The sequence below is a fragment of the Pempheris klunzingeri genome, chromosome 16, assembly GCF_042242105.1.
Source record: "Pempheris klunzingeri isolate RE-2024b chromosome 16, fPemKlu1.hap1, whole genome shotgun sequence".
NCBI lineage: Eukaryota > Metazoa > Chordata > Actinopteri > Acropomatiformes > Pempheridae > Pempheris > Pempheris klunzingeri.
In genome coordinates, this window is record NC_092027.1 from 17716404 (window position 1) to 17736146 (window position 19743).

Consider the following 19743-nt stretch of genomic DNA (forward strand, 5'->3'; position numbering starts at 1 on the left):
TAAGCCTATTTTGGACACAGGAGGTGAATTGTCTTTCCAGAAGCTGGCAAAGCTGAACTGCTGCAAAGGAAACACTCAGAATAGTTAAAGATGATGAATTATAGTAGTTGGATGAAGTTTCTTAAGATAATTTGTCTGTATTCAACAGTGTCCATTTTGGCTTTCTCTCACCATTCTAAGCCTGTTTTGGACACTGGAGGTGAAATGTGTTATCATTGACTGATAGACTTACATTTCTGCCCAGAAAACACTTAGAGTAGTTAAAGATGATGAATTATAGTAGTTGGATGAAGTTTCTTAAGATAATTTGTCTGTATTCAACAGTGTCCATTTTGGCTTTCTCTCACCATTCTAAGCCTATTTTGGACACAGGAGGTGAAATGTGTTATCATGGACTGATAGACTTACATTTCTGCCCAGAAAACACTTAGAGTAGTTAAAGAGGATGAATTACATTAGTTGGATGAAGTTTCTTAAGATAATTTGTCTGTCTTCAACAGTGTCCATTTTGGCTTTCTCTCACCATTCTAAGCCTATTTTGGACACAGGAGGTGAAATGTGTTATCATGGACTGATAGACTTACATTTCTGCCCAGAAAACACTTAGAGTAGTTAAAGATGATGAATTATAGTAGTTGGATGAAGTTTCTTAAGATAATTTGTCTGTATTCAACAGTGTCCATTTTGGCTTTCTCTCACCATTCTAAGCCTATTTTGGACACAGGAGGTGAATTGTCTTTCCAGAAGCTGGCAAAGCTGAACTTCTGCACAGGAAACACTCAGAATAGTTAGAGATGATGAATTACAGTAGTTGGATGAAGTTTCTTAAGATAATTTGTCTGTATTCAACAGTGTCCATTTTGGCTTTCTCTCACCATTCTAAGCCTATTTTGGACACAGGAGGTGAATTGTCTTTCCAGAAGCTGGCAAAGCTGAACTTCTGCACAGGAAACACTCAGAATAGTTAGAGATGATGAATTATAGTAGTTGGATGAAGTTTCTTAAGATAATTTGTCTGTATTCAACAGTGTCCATTTTGGCTTTCTCTCACCATTCTAAGCCTATTTTGGACACAGGAGGTGAATTGTCTTTCCAGAAGCTGGCAAAGCTGAACTTCTGCAAAGGAAACACTCAGAATAGTTAGAGATGATGAATTATAGTAGTTGGATGAAGTTTCTTAAGATAATTTGTCTGTATTCAACAGTGTCCATTTTGGCTTTCTCTCACCATTCTAAGCCTGTTTTGGACACTGGAGGTGAAATGTGTTATCATTGACTGATAGACTTACATTTCTGCCCAGAAAACACTTAGAGTAGTTAAAGATGATGAATTATAGTAGTTGGATGAAGTTTCTTAAGATAATTTGTCTGTATTCAACAGTGTCCATTTTGGCTTTCTCTCACCATTCTAAGCCTATTTTGGACACAGGAGGTGAAATGTGTTATCATGGACTGATAGACTTACATTTCTGCCCAGAAAACACTTAGAGTAGTTAAAGAGGATGAATTACATTAGTTGGATGAAGTTTCTTAAGATAATTTGTCTGTCTTCAACAGTGTCCATTTTGGCTTTCTCTCACCATTCTAAGCCTATTTTGGACACAGGAGGTGAAATGTGTTATCATGGACTGATAGACTTACATTTCTGCCCAGAAAACACTTAGAGTAGTTAAAGATGATGAATTATAGTAGTTGGATGAAGTTTCTTAAGATAATTTGTCTGTATTCAACAGTGTCCATTTTGGCTTTCTCTCACCATTCTAAGCCTATTTTGGACACAGGAGGTGAATTGTCTTTCCAGAAGCTGGCAAAGCTGAACTTCTGCACAGGAAACACTCAGAATAGTTAGAGATGATGAATTATAGTAGTTGGATGAAGTTTCTTAAGATAATTTGTCTGTATTCAACAGTGTCCATTTTGGCTTTCTCTCACCATTCTAAGCCTATTTTGGACACAGGAGGTGAAATGTGTTATCATGGACTGATAAACTTACATTTCTGCCCAGAAAACACTTAGAGTAGTTAAAGAGGATGAATTACATTAGTTGGATGAAGTTTCTTAAGATAATTTGTCTGTCTTCAACAGTGTCCATTTTGGCTTTCTCTCACCATTCTAAGCCTATTTTGGACACAGGAGGTGAATTGTCTTTCCAGAAGCTGGCAAAGCTGAACTGCTGCAAAGGAAACACTCAGAATAGTTAGAGATGATGAATTATAGTAGTTGGATGAAGTTTCTTAAGATAATTTGTCTGTATTCAACAGTGTCCATTTTGGCTTTCTCTCACCATTCTAAGCCTATTTTGGACACTGGAGGTGAAATGTGTTATCATTGACTGATAGACTTACATTTCTGCCCAGAAAACACTTAGAGTAGTTAAAGATGATGAATTATAGTAGTTAGATGAAGTTTCTTAAGATAATTTGTCTGTATTCAACAGTGTCCATTTTGGCTTTCTCTTACCATTCTAAGCCTATTTTAGACACAGGAGGTGAATTGTCTTTCCAGAAGCTGGCAAAGCTGAACTTCTGCACAGGAAACACTCAGAATAGTTAGAGATGATGAATTATAGTAGTTGGATGAAGTTTCTTAAGATAATTTGTCTGTATTCAACAGTGTCCATTTTGGCTTTCTCTCACCATTCTAAGCCTATTTTGGACACAGGAGGTGAATTGTCTTTCCAGAAGCTGGCAAAGCTGAACTTCTGCACAGGAAACACTCAGAATAGTTAGAGATGATGAATTATAGTAGTTGGATGAAGTTTCTTAAGATAATTTGTCTGTATTCAACAGTGTCCATTTTGGCTTTCTCTCACCATTCTAAGCCTATTTTGGACACAGGAGGTGAATTGTCTTTCCAGAAGCTGGCAAAGCTGAACTTCTGCACAGGAAACACTCAGAATAGTTAGAGATGATGAATTATAGTAGTTGGATGAAGTTTCTTAAGATAATTTGTCTGTATTCAACAGTGTCCATTTTGGCTTTCTCTCACCATTCTAAGCCTATTTTGGACACAGGAGGTGAATTGTCTTTCCAAAGCTGGCAAAGCTGAACTTCTGCACAGGAAACACTCAGAATAGTTAGAGATGATGAATTATAGTAGTTGGATGAAGTTTCTTAAGATAATTTGTCTGTATTCAACAGTGTCCATTTTGGCTTTCTCTCACCATTCTAAGCCTATTTTGGACACAGGAGGTGAAATGTGTTATCATGGACTGATAGACTTACATTTCTGCCCAGAAAACACTTAGAGTAGTTAAAGATGATGAATTATAGTAGTTGGATGAAGTTTCTTAAGATAATTTGTCTGTATTCAACAGTGTCCATTTTGGCTTTCTCTCACCATTCTAAGCCTATTTTGGACACAGGAGGTGAAATGTGTTATCATGGACTGATAGACTTACATTTCTGCCCAGAAAACACTTAGAGTAGTTAAAGAGGATGAATTACATTAGTTGGATGAAGTTTCTTAAGATAATTTGTCTGTCTTCAACAGTGTCCATTTTGGCTTTCTCTCACCATTCTAAGCCTATTTTGGACACAGGAGGTGAAATGTGTTATCATGGACTGATAGACTTACATTTCTGCCCAGAAAACACTTAGAGTAGTTAAAGATGATGAATTATAGTAGTTGGATGAAGTTTCTTAAGATAATTTGTCTGTATTCAACAGTGTCCATTTTGGCTTTCTCTCACCATTCTAAGCCTATTTTGGACACAGGAGGTGAATTGTCTTTCCAGAAGCTGGCAAAGCTGAACTTCTGCACAGGAAACACTCAGAATAGTTAGAGATGATGAATTACAGTAGTTGGATGAAGTTTCTTAAGATAATTTGTCTGTATTCAACAGTGTCCATTTTGGCTTTCTCTCACCATTCTAAGCCTATTTTGGACACAGGAGGTGAATTGTCTTTCCAGAAGCTGGCAAAGCTGAACTTCTGCACAGGAAACACTCAGAATAGTTAGAGATGATGAATTATAGTAGTTGGATGAAGTTTCTTAAGATAATTTGTCTGTATTCAACAGTGTCCATTTTGGCTTTCTCTCACCATTCTAAGCCTATTTTGGACACAGGAGGTGAATTGTCTTTCCAGAAGCTGGCAAAGCTGAACTTCTGCAAAGGAAACACTCAGAATAGTTAGAGATGATGAATTATAGTAGTTGGATGAAGTTTCTTAAGATAATTTGTCTGTATTCAACAGTGTCCATTTTGGCTTTCTCTCACCATTCTAAGCCTGTTTTGGACACTGGAGGTGAAATGTGTTATCATTGACTGATAGACTTACATTTCTGCCCAGAAAACACTTAGAGTAGTTAAAGATGATGAATTATAGTAGTTGGATGAAGTTTCTTAAGATAATTTGTCTGTATTCAACAGTGTCCATTTTGGCTTTCTCTCACCATTCTAAGCCTATTTTGGACACAGGAGGTGAAATGTGTTATCATGGACTGATAGACTTACATTTCTGCCCAGAAAACACTTAGAGTAGTTAAAGAGGATGAATTACATTAGTTGGATGAAGTTTCTTAAGATAATTTGTCTGTCTTCAACAGTGTCCATTTTGGCTTTCTCTCACCATTCTAAGCCTATTTTGGACACAGGAGGTGAAATGTGTTATCATGGACTGATAGACTTACATTTCTGCCCAGAAAACACTTAGAGTAGTTAAAGATGATGAATTATAGTAGTTGGATGAAGTTTCTTAAGATAATTTGTCTGTATTCAACAGTGTCCATTTTGGCTTTCTCTCACCATTCTAAGCCTATTTTGGACACAGGAGGTGAATTGTCTTTCCAGAAGCTGGCAAAGCTGAACTTCTGCACAGGAAACACTCAGAATAGTTAGAGATGATGAATTATAGTAGTTGGATGAAGTTTCTTAAGATAATTTGTCTGTATTCAACAGTGTCCATTTTGGCTTTCTCTCACCATTCTAAGCCTATTTTGGACACAGGAGGTGAAATGTGTTATCATGGACTGATAAACTTACATTTCTGCCCAGAAAACACTTAGAGTAGTTAAAGAGGATGAATTACATTAGTTGGATGAAGTTTCTTAAGATAATTTGTCTGTCTTCAACAGTGTCCATTTTGGCTTTCTCTCACCATTCTAAGCCTATTTTGGACACAGGAGGTGAATTGTCTTTCCAGAAGCTGGCAAAGCTGAACTGCTGCAAAGGAAACACTCAGAATAGTTAGAGATGATGAATTATAGTAGTTGGATGAAGTTTCTTAAGATAATTTGTCTGTATTCAACAGTGTCCATTTTGGCTTTCTCTCACCATTCTAAGCCTATTTTGGACACTGGAGGTGAAATGTGTTATCATGGACTGATAGACTTACATTTCTGCCCAGAAAACACTTAGAGTAGTTAAAGAGGATGAATTACATTAGTTGGATGAAGTTTCTTAAGATAATTTGTCTGTCTTCAACAGTGTCCATTTTGGCTTTCTCTCACCATTCTAAGCCTATTTTGGACACAGGAGGTGAAATGTGTTATCATGGACTGATAGACTTACATTTCTGCCCAGAAAACACTTAGAGTAGTTAAAGAGGATGAATTACATTAGTTGGATGAAGTTTCTTAAGATAATTTGTCTGTCTTCAACAGTGTCCATTTTGGCTTTCTCTCACCATTCTAAGCCTATTTTGGACACAGGAGGTGAATTGTCTTTCCAGAAGCTGGCAAAGCTGAACTGCTGCAAAGGAAACACTCAGAATAGTTAGAGATGATGAATTATAGTAGTTGGATGAAGTTTCTTAAGATAATTTGTCTGTATTCAACAGTGTCCATTTTGGCTTTCTCTCACCATTCTAAGCCTATTTTGGACACTGGAGGTGAAATGTGTTATCATTGACTGATAGACTTACATTTCTGCCCAGAAAACACTTAGAGTAGTTAAAGATGATGAATTATAGTAGTTAGATGAAGTTTCTTAAGATAATTTGTCTGTATTCAACAGTGTCCATTTTGGCTTTCTCTTACCATTCTAAGCCTATTTTAGACACAGGAGGTGAATTGTCTTTCCAGAAGCTGGCAAAGCTGAACTTCTGCACAGGAAACACTCAGAATAGTTAGAGATGATGAATTATAGTAGTTGGATGAAGTTTCTTAAGATAATTTGTCTGTATTCAACAGTGTCCATTTTGGCTTTCTCTCACCATTCTAAGCCTATTTTGGACACAGGAGGTGAATTGTCTTTCCAGAAGCTGGCAAAGCTGAACTTCTGCACAGGAAACACTCAGAATAGTTAGAGATGATGAATTATAGTAGTTGGATGAAGTTTCTTAAGATAATTTGTCTGTATTCAACAGTGTCCATTTTGGCTTTCTCTCACCATTCTAAGCCTATTTTGGACACAGGAGGTGAATTGTCTTTCCAGAAGCTGGCAAAGCTGAACTTCTGCACAGGAAACACTCAGAATAGTTAGAGATGATGAATTATAGTAGTTGGATGAAGTTTCTTAAGATAATTTGTCTGTATTCAACAGTGTCCATTTTGGCTTTCTCTCACCATTCTAAGCCTATTTTGGACACAGGAGGTGAATTGTCTTTCCAAAGCTGGCAAAGCTGAACTTCTGCACAGGAAACACTCAGAATAGTTAGAGATGATGAATTATAGTAGTTGGATGAAGTTTCTTAAGATAATTTGTCTGTATTCAACAGTGTCCATTTTGGCTTTCTCTCACCATTCTAAGCCTATTTTGGACACAGGAGGTGAAATGTGTTATCATGGACTGATAGACTTACATTTCTGCCCAGAAAACACTTAGAGTAGTTAAAGATGATGAATTATAGTAGTTGGATGAAGTTTCTTAAGATAATTTGTCTGTATTCAACAGTGTCCATTTTGGCTTTCTCTCACCATTCTAAGCCTATTTTGGACACAGGAGGTGAATTGTCTTTCCAGAAGCTGGCAAAGCTGAACTTCTGCACAGGAAACACTCAGAATAGTTAGAGATGATGAATTACAGTAGTTGGATGAAGTTTCTTAAGATAATTTGTCTGTATTCAACAGTGTCCATTTTGGCTTTCTCTCACCATTCTAAGCCTATTTTGGACACAGGAGGTGAATTGTCTTTCCAGAAGCTGGCAAAGCTGAACTTCTGCACAGGAAACACTCAGAATAGTTAGAGATGATGAATTATAGTAGTTGGATGAAGTTTCTTAAGATAATTTGTCTGTATTCAACAGTGTCCATTTTGGCTTTCTCTCACCATTCTAAGCCTATTTTGGACACAGGAGGTGAATTGTCTTTCCAAAGCTGGCAAAGCTGAACTTCTGCACAGGAAACACTCAGAATAGTTAGAGATGATGAATTATAGTAGTTGGATGAAGTTTCTCAAGATAATTTGTCTGTATTCAACAGTGTCCATTTTGGCTTTCTCTCACCATTCTAAGCCTATTTTGGACACTGGAGGTGAAATGTGTTATCATTGACTGATAGACTTACATTTCTGCCCAGAAAACACTTAGAGTAGTTAAAGATGATGAATTATAGTAGTTGGATGAAGTTTCTTAAGATAATTTGTCTGTATTCAACAGTGTCCATTTTGGCTTTCTCTCACCATTCTAAGCCTATTTTGGACACAGGAGGTGAATTGTCTTTCCAGAAGCTGGCAAAGCTGAACTTCTGCACAGGAAACACTCAGAATAGTTAGAGATGATGAATTATAGTAGTTGGATGAAGTTTCTTAAGATAATTTGTCTGTATTCAACAGTGTCCATTTTGGCTTTCTCTCACCATTCTAAGCCTATTTTGGACACAGGAGGTGAAATGTGTTATCATGGACTGATAGACTTACATTTCTGCCCAGAAAACACTTAGAGTAGTTAAAGATGATGAATTATAGTAGTTGGATGAAGTTTCTTAAGATAATTTGTTTGTATTCAACAGTGTCCATTTTGGCTTTCTCTCACCATTCTAAGCCTATTTTGGACACAGGAGGTGAAATGTGTTATCATGGACTGATAGACTTACATTTCTGCCCAGAAAACACTTAGAGTAGTTAAAGAGGATGAATTACATTAGTTGGATGAAGTTTCTTAATATAATTTGTTTGTATTCAACAGTGTCCATTTTGGCTTTCTCTCACCATTCTAAGCCTATTTTCGACACAGGAGGTGAAATGTGTTATCATGGACTGATAGACTTACATTTCTGCCCAGAAAACACTTAGAGTAGTTAAAGATGATGAATTATAGTAGTTGGATGAAGTTTCTTAAGATAATTTGTCTGTATTCAACAGTGTCCATTTTGGCTTTCTCTCACCATTCTAAGCCTATTTTGGACACAGGAGGTGAATTGTCTTTCCAGAAGCTGGCAAAGCTGAACTTCTGCACAGGAAACACTCAGAATAGTTAGAGATGATGAATTACAGTAGTTGGATGAAGTTTCTTAAGATAATTTGTCTGTATTCAACAGTGTCCATTTTGGCTTTCTCTCACCATTCTGAGCCTATTTTGGACACAGGAGGTGAATTGTCTTTCCAGAAGCTGGCAAAGCTGAACTTCTGCACAGGAAACACTCAGAATAGTTAGAGATGATGAATTATAGTAGTTGGATGAAGTTTCTTAATATAATTTGTTTGTATTCAACAGTGTCCATTTTGGCTTTCTCTCACCATTCTAAGCCTATTTTGGACACAGGAGGTGAAATGTGTTATAATGGACTGATAGACTTACATTTCTGCCCAGAAAACACTTAGAGTAGTTAAAGATGATGAATTACAGTAGGTGGATGAAGTTTCTTAAGATAATTTGTCTGTATTCAACAGTGTCCATTTTGGCTTTCTCTCACCATTCTAAGCCTATTTTGGACACAGGAGGTGAATTGTCTTTCCAGAAGCTGGCAAAGCTGAACTTCTGCACAGGAAACACTCAGAATAGTTAGAGATGATGAATTACAGTAGTTGGATGAAGTTTCTTAAGATAATTTGTCTGTATTCAACAGTGTCCATTTTGGCTTTCTCTCACCATTCTAAGCCTATTTTGGACACAGGAGGTGAATTGTCTTTCCAGAAGCTGGCAAAGCTGAACTTCTGCACAGGAAACACTCAGAATAGTTAGAGATGATGAATTATAGTAGTTGGATGAAGTTTCTTAAGATAATTTGTCTGTCTTCAACAGTGTCCATTTTGGCTTTCTCTCACCATTCTAAGCCTATTTTGGACACAGGAGGTGAAATGTGTTATCATGGACTGATAGACTTACATTTCTGCCCAGAAAACACTTAGAGTAGTTAAAGATGATGAATTATAGTAGTTGGATGAAGTTTCTTAAGATAATTTGTCTGTATTCAACAGTGTCCATTTTGGCTTTCTCTCACCATTCTAAGCCTATTTTGGACACAGGAGGTGAATTGTCTTTCCAGAAGCTGGCAAAGCTGAACTTCTGCACAGGAAACACTCAGAATAGTTAGAGATGATGAATTATAGTAGTTGGATGAAGTTTCTTAATATAATTTGTTTGTATTCAACAGTGTCCATTTTGGCTTTCTCTCACCATTCTAAGCCTATTTTGGACACAGGAGGTGAAATGTGTTATCATGGACTGATAGACTTACATTTCTGCCCAGAAAACACTTAGAGTAGTTAAAGAGGATGAATTACATTAGTTGGATGAAGTTTCTTAAGATAATTTGTCTGTCTTCAACAGTGTCCATTTTGGCTTTCTCTCACCATTCTAAGCCTATTTTGGACACAGGAGGTGAAATGTGTTATCATGGACTGATAGACTTACATTTCTGCCCAGAAAACACTTAGAGTAGTTAAAGATGATGAATTACAGTAGGTGGATGAAGTTTCTTAAGATAATTTGTCTGTATTCAACAGTGTCCATTTTGGCTTTCTCTCACCATTCTAAGCCTATTTTGGACACAGGAGGTGAATTGTCTTTCCAGAAGCTGGCAAAGCTGAACTTCTGCACAGGAAACACTCAGAATAGTTAGAGATGATGAATTACAGTAGTTGGATGAAGTTTCTTAAGATAATTTGTCTGTATTCAACAGTGTCCATTTTGGCTTTCTCTCACCATTCTAAGCCTATTTTGGACACAGGAGGTGAATTGTCTTTCCAGAAGCTGGCAAAGCTGAACTTCTGCACAGGAAACACTCAGAATAGTTAGAGATGATGAATTACAGTAGTTGGATGAAGTTTCTTAAGATAATTTGTCTGTATTCAACAGTGTCCATTTTGGCTTTCTCTCACCATTCTGAGCCTATTTTGGACACAGGAGGTGAATTGTCTTTCCAGAAGCTGGCAAAGCTGAACTTCTGCACAGGAAACACTCAGAATAGTTAGAGATGATGAATTATAGTAGTTGGATGAAGTTTCTTAATATAATTTGTTTGTATTCAACAGTGTCCATTTTGGCTTTCTCTCACCATTCTAAGCCTATTTTGGACACAGGAGGTGAAATGTGTTATAATGGACTGATAGACTTACATTTCTGCCCAGAAAACACTTAGAGTAGTTAAAGATGATGAATTACAGTAGGTGGATGAAGTTTCTTAAGATAATTTGTCTGTATTCAACAGTGTCCATTTTGGCTTTCTCTCACCATTCTAAGCCTATTTTGGACACAGGAGGTGAATTGTCTTTCCAGAAGCTGGCAAAGCTGAACTTCTGCACAGGAAACACTCAGAATAGTTAGAGATGATGAATTACAGTAGTTGGATGAAGTTTCTTAAGATAATTTGTCTGTATTCAACAGTGTCCATTTTGGCTTTCTCTCACCATTCTAAGCCTATTTTGGACACAGGAGGTGAATTGTCTTTCCAGAAGCTGGCAAAGCTGAACTTCTGCACAGGAAACACTCAGAATAGTTAGAGATGATGAATTATAGTAGTTGGATGAAGTTTCTTAAGATAATTTGTCTGTCTTCAACAGTGTCCATTTTGGCTTTCTCTCACCATTCTAAGCCTATTTTGGACACAGGAGGTGAAATGTGTTATCATGGACTGATAGACTTACATTTCTGCCCAGAAAACACTTAGAGTAGTTAAAGATGATGAATTATAGTAGTTGGATGAAGTTTCTTAAGATAATTTGTCTGTATTCAACAGTGTCCATTTTGGCTTTCTCTCACCATTCTAAGCCTATTTTGGACACAGGAGGTGAATTGTCTTTCCAGAAGCTGGCAAAGCTGAACTTCTGCACAGGAAACACTCAGAATAGTTAGAGATGATGAATTACAGTAGTTGGATGAAGTTTCTTAAGATAATTTGTCTGTATTCAACAGTGTCCATTTTGGCTTTCTCTCACCATTCTAAGCCTATTTTGGACACAGGAGGTGAAATGTGTTATCATGGACTGATAGACTTACATTTCTGCCCAGAAAACACTTAGAGTAGTTAAAGATGATGAATTATAGTAGTTGGATGAAGTTTCTTAAGATAATTTGTTTGTATTCAACAGTGTCCATTTTGGCTTTCTCTCACCATTCTAAGCCTATTTTGGACACAGGAGGTGAAATGTGTTATCATGGACTGATAGACTTACATTTCTGCCCAGAAAACACTTAGAGTAGTTAAAGAGGATGAATTACATTAGTTGGATGAAGTTTCTTAATATAATTTGTTTGTATTCAACAGTGTCCATTTTGGCTTTCTCTCACCATTCTAAGCCTATTTTCGACACAGGAGGTGAAATGTGTTATCATGGACTGATAGACTTACATTTCTGCCCAGAAAACACTTAGAGTAGTTAAAGAGGATGAATTACATTAGTTGGATGAAGTTTCTTAAGATAATTTGTCTGTCTTCAACAGTGTCCATTTTGGCTTTCTCTCACCATTCTAAGCCTATTTTGGACACAGGAGGTGAAATGTGTTATCATGGACTGATAGACTTACATTTCTGCCCAGAAAACACTTAGAGTAGTTAAAGATGATGAATTATAGTAGTTGGATGAAGTTTCTTAAGATAATTTGTCTGTATTCAACAGTGTCCATTTTGGCTTTCTCTCACCATTCTAAGCCTATTTTGGACACAGGAGGTGAATTGTCTTTCCAGAAGCTGGCAAAGCTGAACTTCTGCACAGGAAACACTCAGAATAGTTAGAGATGATGAATTACAGTAGTTGGATGAAGTTTCTTAAGATAATTTGTCTGTATTCAACAGTGTCCATTTTGGCTTTCTCTCACCATTCTAAGCCTATTTTGGACACAGGAGGTGAATTGTCTTTCCAGAAGCTGGCAAAGCTGAACTTCTGCACAGGAAACACTCAGAATAGTTAGAGATGATGAATTATAGTAGTTGGATGAAGTTTCTTAATATAATTTGTTTGTATTCAACAGTGTCCATTTTGGCTTTCTCTCACCATTCTAAGCCTATTTTGGACACAGGAGGTGAAATGTGTTATCATGGACTGATAGACTTACATTTCTGCCCAGAAAACACTTAGAGTAGTTAAAGAGGATGAATTACATTAGTTGGATGAAGTTTCTTAAGATAATTTGTCTGTCTTCAACAGTGTCCATTTTGGCTTTCTCTCACCATTCTAAGCCTATTTTGGACACAGGAGGTGAAATGTGTTATCATGGACTGATAGACTTACATTTCTGCCCAGAAAACACTTAGAGTAGTTAAAGATGATGAATTACAGTAGGTGGATGAAGTTTCTTAAGATAATTTGTCTGTATTCAACAGTGTCCATTTTGGCTTTCTCTCACCATTCTAAGCCTATTTTGGACACAGGAGGTGAATTGTCTTTCCAGAAGCTGGCAAAGCTGAACTTCTGCACAGGAAACACTCAGAATAGTTAGAGATGATGAATTACAGTAGTTGGATGAAGTTTCTTAAGATAATTTGTCTGTATTCAACAGTGTCCATTTTGGCTTTCTCTCACCATTCTAAGCCTATTTTGGACACAGGAGGTGAATTGTCTTTCCAGAAGCTGGCAAAGCTGAACTTCTGCACAGGAAACACTCAGAATAGTTAGAGATGATGAATTATAGTAGTTGGATGAAGTTTCTTAAGATAATTTGTCTGTCTTCAACAGTGTCCATTTTGGCTTTCTCTCACCATTCTAAGCCTATTTTGGACACAGGAGGTGAAATGTGTTATCATGGACTGATAGACTTACATTTCTGCCCAGAAAACACTTAGAGTAGTTAAAGATGATGAATTATAGTAGTTGGATGAAGTTTCTTAAGATAATTTGTCTGTATTCAACAGTGTCCATTTTGGCTTTCTCTCACCATTCTAAGCCTATTTTGGACACAGGAGGTGAATTGTCTTTCCAGAAGCTGGCAAAGCTGAACTTCTGCACAGGAAACACTCAGAATAGTTAGAGATGATGAATTACAGTAGTTGGATGAAGTTTCTTAAGATAATTTGTCTGTATTCAACAGTGTCCATTTTGGCTTTCTCTCACCATTCTAAGCCTATTTTGGACACAGGAGGTGAATTGTCTTTCCAGAAGCTGGCAAAGCTGAACTTCTGCACAGGAAACACTCAGAATAGTTAGAGATGATGAATTATAGTAGTTGGATGAAGTTTCTTAAGATAATTTGTCTGTATTCAACAGTGTCCATTTTGGCTTTCTCTCACCATTCTGAGCCTATTTTGGACACAGGAGGTGAATTGTCTTTCCAGAAGCTGGCAAAGCTGAACTTCTGCACAGGAAACACTCAGAATAGTTAGAGATGATGAATTATAGTAGTTGGATGAAGTTTCTTAATATAATTTGTTTGTATTCAACAGTGTCCATTTTGGCTTTCTCTCACCATTCTAAGCCTATTTTGGACACAGGAGGTGAAATGTGTTATCATGGACTGATAGACTTACATTTCTGCCCAGAAAACACTTAGAGTAGTTAAAGATGATGAATTATAGTAGTTGGATGAAGTTTCTTAAGATAATTTGTTTGTATTCAACAGTGTCCATTTTGGCTTTCTCTCACCATTCTAAGCCTATTTTGGACACAGGAGGTGAAATGTGTTATCATGGACTGATAGACTTACATTTCTGCCCAGAAAACACTTAGAGTAGTTAAAGAGGATGAATTACATTAGTTGGATGAAGTTTCTTAATATAATTTGTTTGTATTCAACAGTGTCCATTTTGGCTTTCTCTCACCATTCTAAGCCTATTTTCGACACAGGAGGTGAAATGTGTTATCATGGACTGATAGACTTACATTTCTGCCCAGAAAACACTTAGAGTAGTTAAAGAGGATGAATTACATTAGTTGGATGAAGTTTCTTAATATAATTTGTTTGTATTCAACAGTGTCCATTTTGGCTTTCTCTCACCATTCTAAGCCTATTTTCGACACAGGAGGTGAAATGTGTTATCATGGACTGATAGACTTACATTTCTGCCCAGAAAACACTTAGAGTAGTTAAAGAGGATGAATTACATTAGTTGGATGAAGTTTCTTAAGATAATTTGTCTGTCTTCAACAGTGTCCATTTTGGCTTTCTCTCACCATTCTAAGCCTATTTTGGACACAGGAGGTGAAATGTGTTATCATGGACTGATAGACTTACATTTCTGCCCAGAAAACACTTAGAGTAGTTAAAGATGATGAATTATAGTAGTTGGATGAAGTTTCTTAAGATAATTTGTCTGTATTCAACAGTGTCCATTTTGGCTTTCTCTCACCATTCTAAGCCTATTTTGGACACAGGAGGTGAATTGTCTTTCCAGAAGCTGGCAAAGCTGAACTTCTGCACAGGAAACACTCAGAATAGTTAGAGATGATGAATTACAGTAGTTGGATGAAGTTTCTTAAGATAATTTGTCTGTATTCAACAGTGTCCATTTTGGCTTTCTCTCACCATTCTGAGCCTATTTTGGACACAGGAGGTGAATTGTCTTTCCAGAAGCTGGCAAAGCTGAACTTCTGCACAGGAAACACTCAGAATAGTTAGAGATGATGAATTATAGTAGTTGGATGAAGTTTCTTAAGATAATTTGTCTGTATTCAACAGTGTCCATTTTGGCTTTCTCTCACCATTCTGAGCCTATTTTGGACACAGGAGGTGAATTGTCTTTCCAGAAGCTGGCAAAGCTGAACTTCTGCACAGGAAACACTCAGAATAGTTAGAGATGATGAATTATAGTAGTTGGATGAAGTTTCTTAATATAATTTGTTTGTATTCAACAGTGTCCATTTTGGCTTTCTCTCACCATTCTAAGCCTATTTTGGACACAGGAGGTGAAATGTGTTATCATGGACTGATAGACTTACATTTCTGCCCAGAAAACACTTAGAGTAGTTAAAGAGGATGAATTACATTAGTTGGATGAAGTTTCTTAAGATAATTTGTCTGTCTTCAACAGTGTCCATTTTGGCTTTCTCTCACCATTCTAAGCCTATTTTGGACACAGGAGGTGAAATGTGTTATCATGGACTGATAGACTTACATTTCTGCCCAGAAAACACTTAGAGTAGTTAAAGATGATGAATTACAGTAGGTGGATGAAGTTTCTTAAGATAATTTGTCTGTATTCAACAGTGTCCATTTTGGCTTTCTCTCACCATTCTAAGCCTATTTTGGACACAGGAGGTGAATTGTCTTTCCAGAAGCTGGCAAAGCTGAACTTCTGCACAGGAAACACTCAGAATAGTTAGAGATGATGAATTACAGTAGTTGGATGAAGTTTCTTAAGATAATTTGTCTGTATTCAACAGTGTCCATTTTGGCTTTCTCTCACCATTCTAAGCCTATTTTGGACACAGGAGGTGAATTGTCTTTCCAGAAGCTGGCAAAGCTGAACTTCTGCACAGGAAACACTCAGAATAGTTAGAGATGATGAATTATAGTAGTTGGATGAAGTTTCTTAAGATAATTTGTCTGTCTTCAACAGTGTCCATTTTGGCTTTCTCTCACCATTCTAAGCCTATTTTGGACACAGGAGGTGAATTGTCTTTCCAGAAGCTGGCAAAGCTGAACTTCTGCACAGGAAACACTCAGAATAGTTAGAGATGATGAATTATAGTAGTTGGATGAAGTTTCTCAAGATAATTTGTCTGTATTCAACAGTGTCCATTTTGGCTTTCTCTCACCATTCTAAGCCTATTTTGGACACAGGAGGTGAAATGTGTTATCATGGACTGATAGACTTACATTTCTGCCCAGAAAACACTTAGAGTAGTTAAAGATGATGAATTATAGTAGTTGGATGAAGTTTCTTAAGATAATTTGTCTGTATTCAACAGTGTCCATTTTGGCTTTCTCTCACCATTCTAAGCCTATTTTGGACACAGGAGGTGAATTGTCTTTCCAGAAGCTGGCAAAGCTGAACTTCTGCACAGGAAACACTCAGAATAGTTAGAGATGATGAATTACAGTAGTTGGATGAAGTTTCTTAAGATAATTTGTCTGTATTCAACAGTGTCCATTTTGGCTTTCTCTCACCATTCTAAGCCTATTTTGGACACAGGAGGTGAATTGTCTTTCCAGAAGCTGGCAAAGCTGAACTTCTGCACAGGAAACACTCAGAATAGTTAGAGATGATGAATTATAGTAGTTGGATGAAGTTTCTTAATATAATTTGTTTGTATTCAACAGTGTCCATTTTGGCTTTCTCTCACCATTCTAAGCCTATTTTCGACACAGGAGGTGAAATGTGTTATCATGGACTGATAGACTTACATTTCTGCCCAGAAAACACTTAGAGTAGTTAAAGAGGATGAATTACATTAGTTGGATGAAGTTTCTTAAGATAATTTGTCTGTCTTCAACAGTGTCCATTTTGGCTTTCTCTCACCATTCTAAGCCTATTTTGGACACAGGAGGTGAAATGTGTTATCATGGACTGATAGACTTACATTTCTGCCCAGAAAACACTTAGAGTAGTTAAAGATGATGAATTATAGTAGTTGGATGAAGTTTCTTAAGATAATTTGTCTGTATTCAACAGTGTCCATTTTGGCTTTCTCTCACCATTCTAAGCCTATTTTGGACACAGGAGGTGAAATGTGTTATCATGGACTGATAGACTTACATTTCTGCCCAGAAAACACTTAGAGTAGTTAAAGAGGATGAATTACATTAGTTGGATGAAGTTTCTTAAGATAATTTGTCTGTCTTCAACAGTGTCCATTTTGGCTTTCTCTCACCATTCTAAGCCTATTTTGGACACAGGAGGTGAAATGTGTTATCATGGACTGATAGACTTACATTTCTGCCCAGAAAACACTTAGAGTAGTTAAAGAGGATGAATTATAGTAGTTGGATGAAGTTTCTTAAGATAATTTGTCTGTATTCAACAGTGTCCATTTTGGCTTTCTCTCACCATTCTAAGCCTATTTTGGACACAGGAGGTGAATTGTCTTTTCAGAAGCTGGCAAAGCTGAAGTTCTGCACAGGAAACACTCAGAATAGTTAGAGATGATGAATTATAGTAGTTGGATGACGTTTCTTAAGATAATTTGTCTGTATTCAACAGTGTCCATTTTGGCTTTCTCTCACCATTCTAAGCCTATTTTGGACACAGGAGGTGAATTGTCTTTCCAAAGCTGGCAAAGCTGAACTTCTGCACAGGAAACACTCAGAATAGTTAAAGATGATGAATTATAGTAGTTGGATGAAGTTTCTTAAGATAATTTGTCTGTATTCAACAGTGTCCATTTTGGCTTTCTCTCACCATTCTAAGCCTATTTTGGACACAGGAGGTGAAATGTGTTATCATGGACTGATAGACTTACATTTCTGCCCAGAAAACACTTAGAGTAGTTAAAGAGGATGAATTACATTAGTTGGATGAAGTTTCTTAAGATAATTTGTCTGTCTTCAACAGTGTCCATTTTGGCTTTCTCTCACCATTCTAAGCCTATTTTGGACACAGGAGGTGAATTGTCTTTCCAGAAGCTGGCAAAGCTGAACTTCTGCACAGGAAACACTCAGAATAGTTAGAGATGATGAATTATAGTAGTTGGATGAAGTTTCTTAAGATAATTTGTCTGTATTCAACAGTGTCCATTTTGGCTTTCTCTCACCATTCTAAGCCTATTTTGGACACAGGAGGTGAATTGTCTTTCCAGAAGCTGGCAAAGCTGAACTTCTGCACAGGAAACACTCAGAATAGTTAGAGATGATGAATTATAGTAGTTGGATGAAGTTTCTTAAGATAATTTGTCTGTATTCAACACTGTCCATTTTGGCTTTCTCTCACCATTCTAAGCCTATTTTGGACACAGGAGGTGAATTGTCTTTCCAGAAGCTGGCAAAGCTGAACTTCTGCACAGGAAACACTCAGAATAGTTAGAGATGATGAATTATAGTAGTTGGATGAAGTTTCTTAAGATAATTTGTCTGTATTCAACAGTGTCCATTTTGGCTTTCTCTCACCATTCTAAGCCTATTTTGGACACAGGAGGTGAATTGTCTTTCCAGAAGCTGGCAAAGCTGAACTTCTGCACAGGAAACACTCAGAATAGTTAGAGATGATGAATTATAGTAGTTGGATGAAGTTTCTCAAGATAATTTGTCTGTATTCAACAGTGTCCATTTTGGCTTTCTCTCACCATTCTAAGCCTATTTTGGACACTGGAGGTGAAATGTGTTATCATGGACTGATAGACTTACATTTCTGCCCAGAAAACACTTAGAGTAGTTAAAGAGGATGAATTACATTAGTTGGATGAAGTTTCTTAATATAATTTGTTTGTATTCAACAGTGTCCATTTTGGCTTTCTCTCACCATTCTAAGCCTATTTTCGACACAGGAGGTGAAATGTGTTATCATGGACTGATAGACTTACATTTCTGCCCAGAAAACACTTAGAGTAGTTAAAGAGGATGAATTACATTAGTTGGATGAAGTTTCTTAAGATAATTTGTCTGTCTTCAACAGTGTCCATTTTGGCTTTCTCTCACCATTCTAAGCCTATTTTGGACACAGGAGGTGAAATGTGTTATCATGGACTGATAGACTTACATTTCTGCCCAGAAAACACTTAGAGTAGTTAAAGAGGATGAATTATAGTAGTTGGATGAAGTTTCTTAATATAATTTGTTTGTATTCAACAGTGTCCATTTTGGCTTTCTCTCACCATTCTAAGCCTATTTTGGACACAGGAGGTGAATTGTCTTTCCAAAGCTGGCAAAGCTGAACTTCTGCACAGGAAACACTCAGAATAGTTAGAGATGATGAATTATAGTAGTTGGATGAAGTTTCTCAAGATAATTTGTCTGTATTCAACAGTGTCCATTTTGGCTTTCTCTCACCATTCTAAGCCTATTTTGGACACAGGAGGTGAAATGTGTTATCATGGACTGATAGACTTACATTTCTGCCCAGAAAACACTTAGAGTAGTTAAAGATGATGAATTATAGTAGTTGGATGAAGTTTCTTAAGATAATTTGTCTGTATTCAACAGTGTCCATTTTGGCTTTCTCTCACCATTCTAAGCCTATTTTGGACACTGGAGGTGAAATGTGTTATCATGGACTGATAGACTTACATTTCTGCCCAGAAAACACTTAGAGTAGTTAAAGAGGATGAATTACATTAGTTGGATGAAGTTTCTTAATATAATTTGTTTGTATTCAACAGTGTCCATTTTGGCTTTCTCTCACCATTCTAAGCCTATTTTCGACACAGGAGGTGAAATGTGTTATCATGGACTGATAGACTTACATTTCTGCCCAGAAAACACTTAGAGTAGTTAAAGAGGATGAATTACATTAGTTGGATGAAGTTTCTTAAGATAATTTGTCTGTCTTCAACAGTGTCCATTTTGGCTTTCTCTCACCATTCTAAGCCTATTTTGGACACAGGAGGTGAAATGTGTTA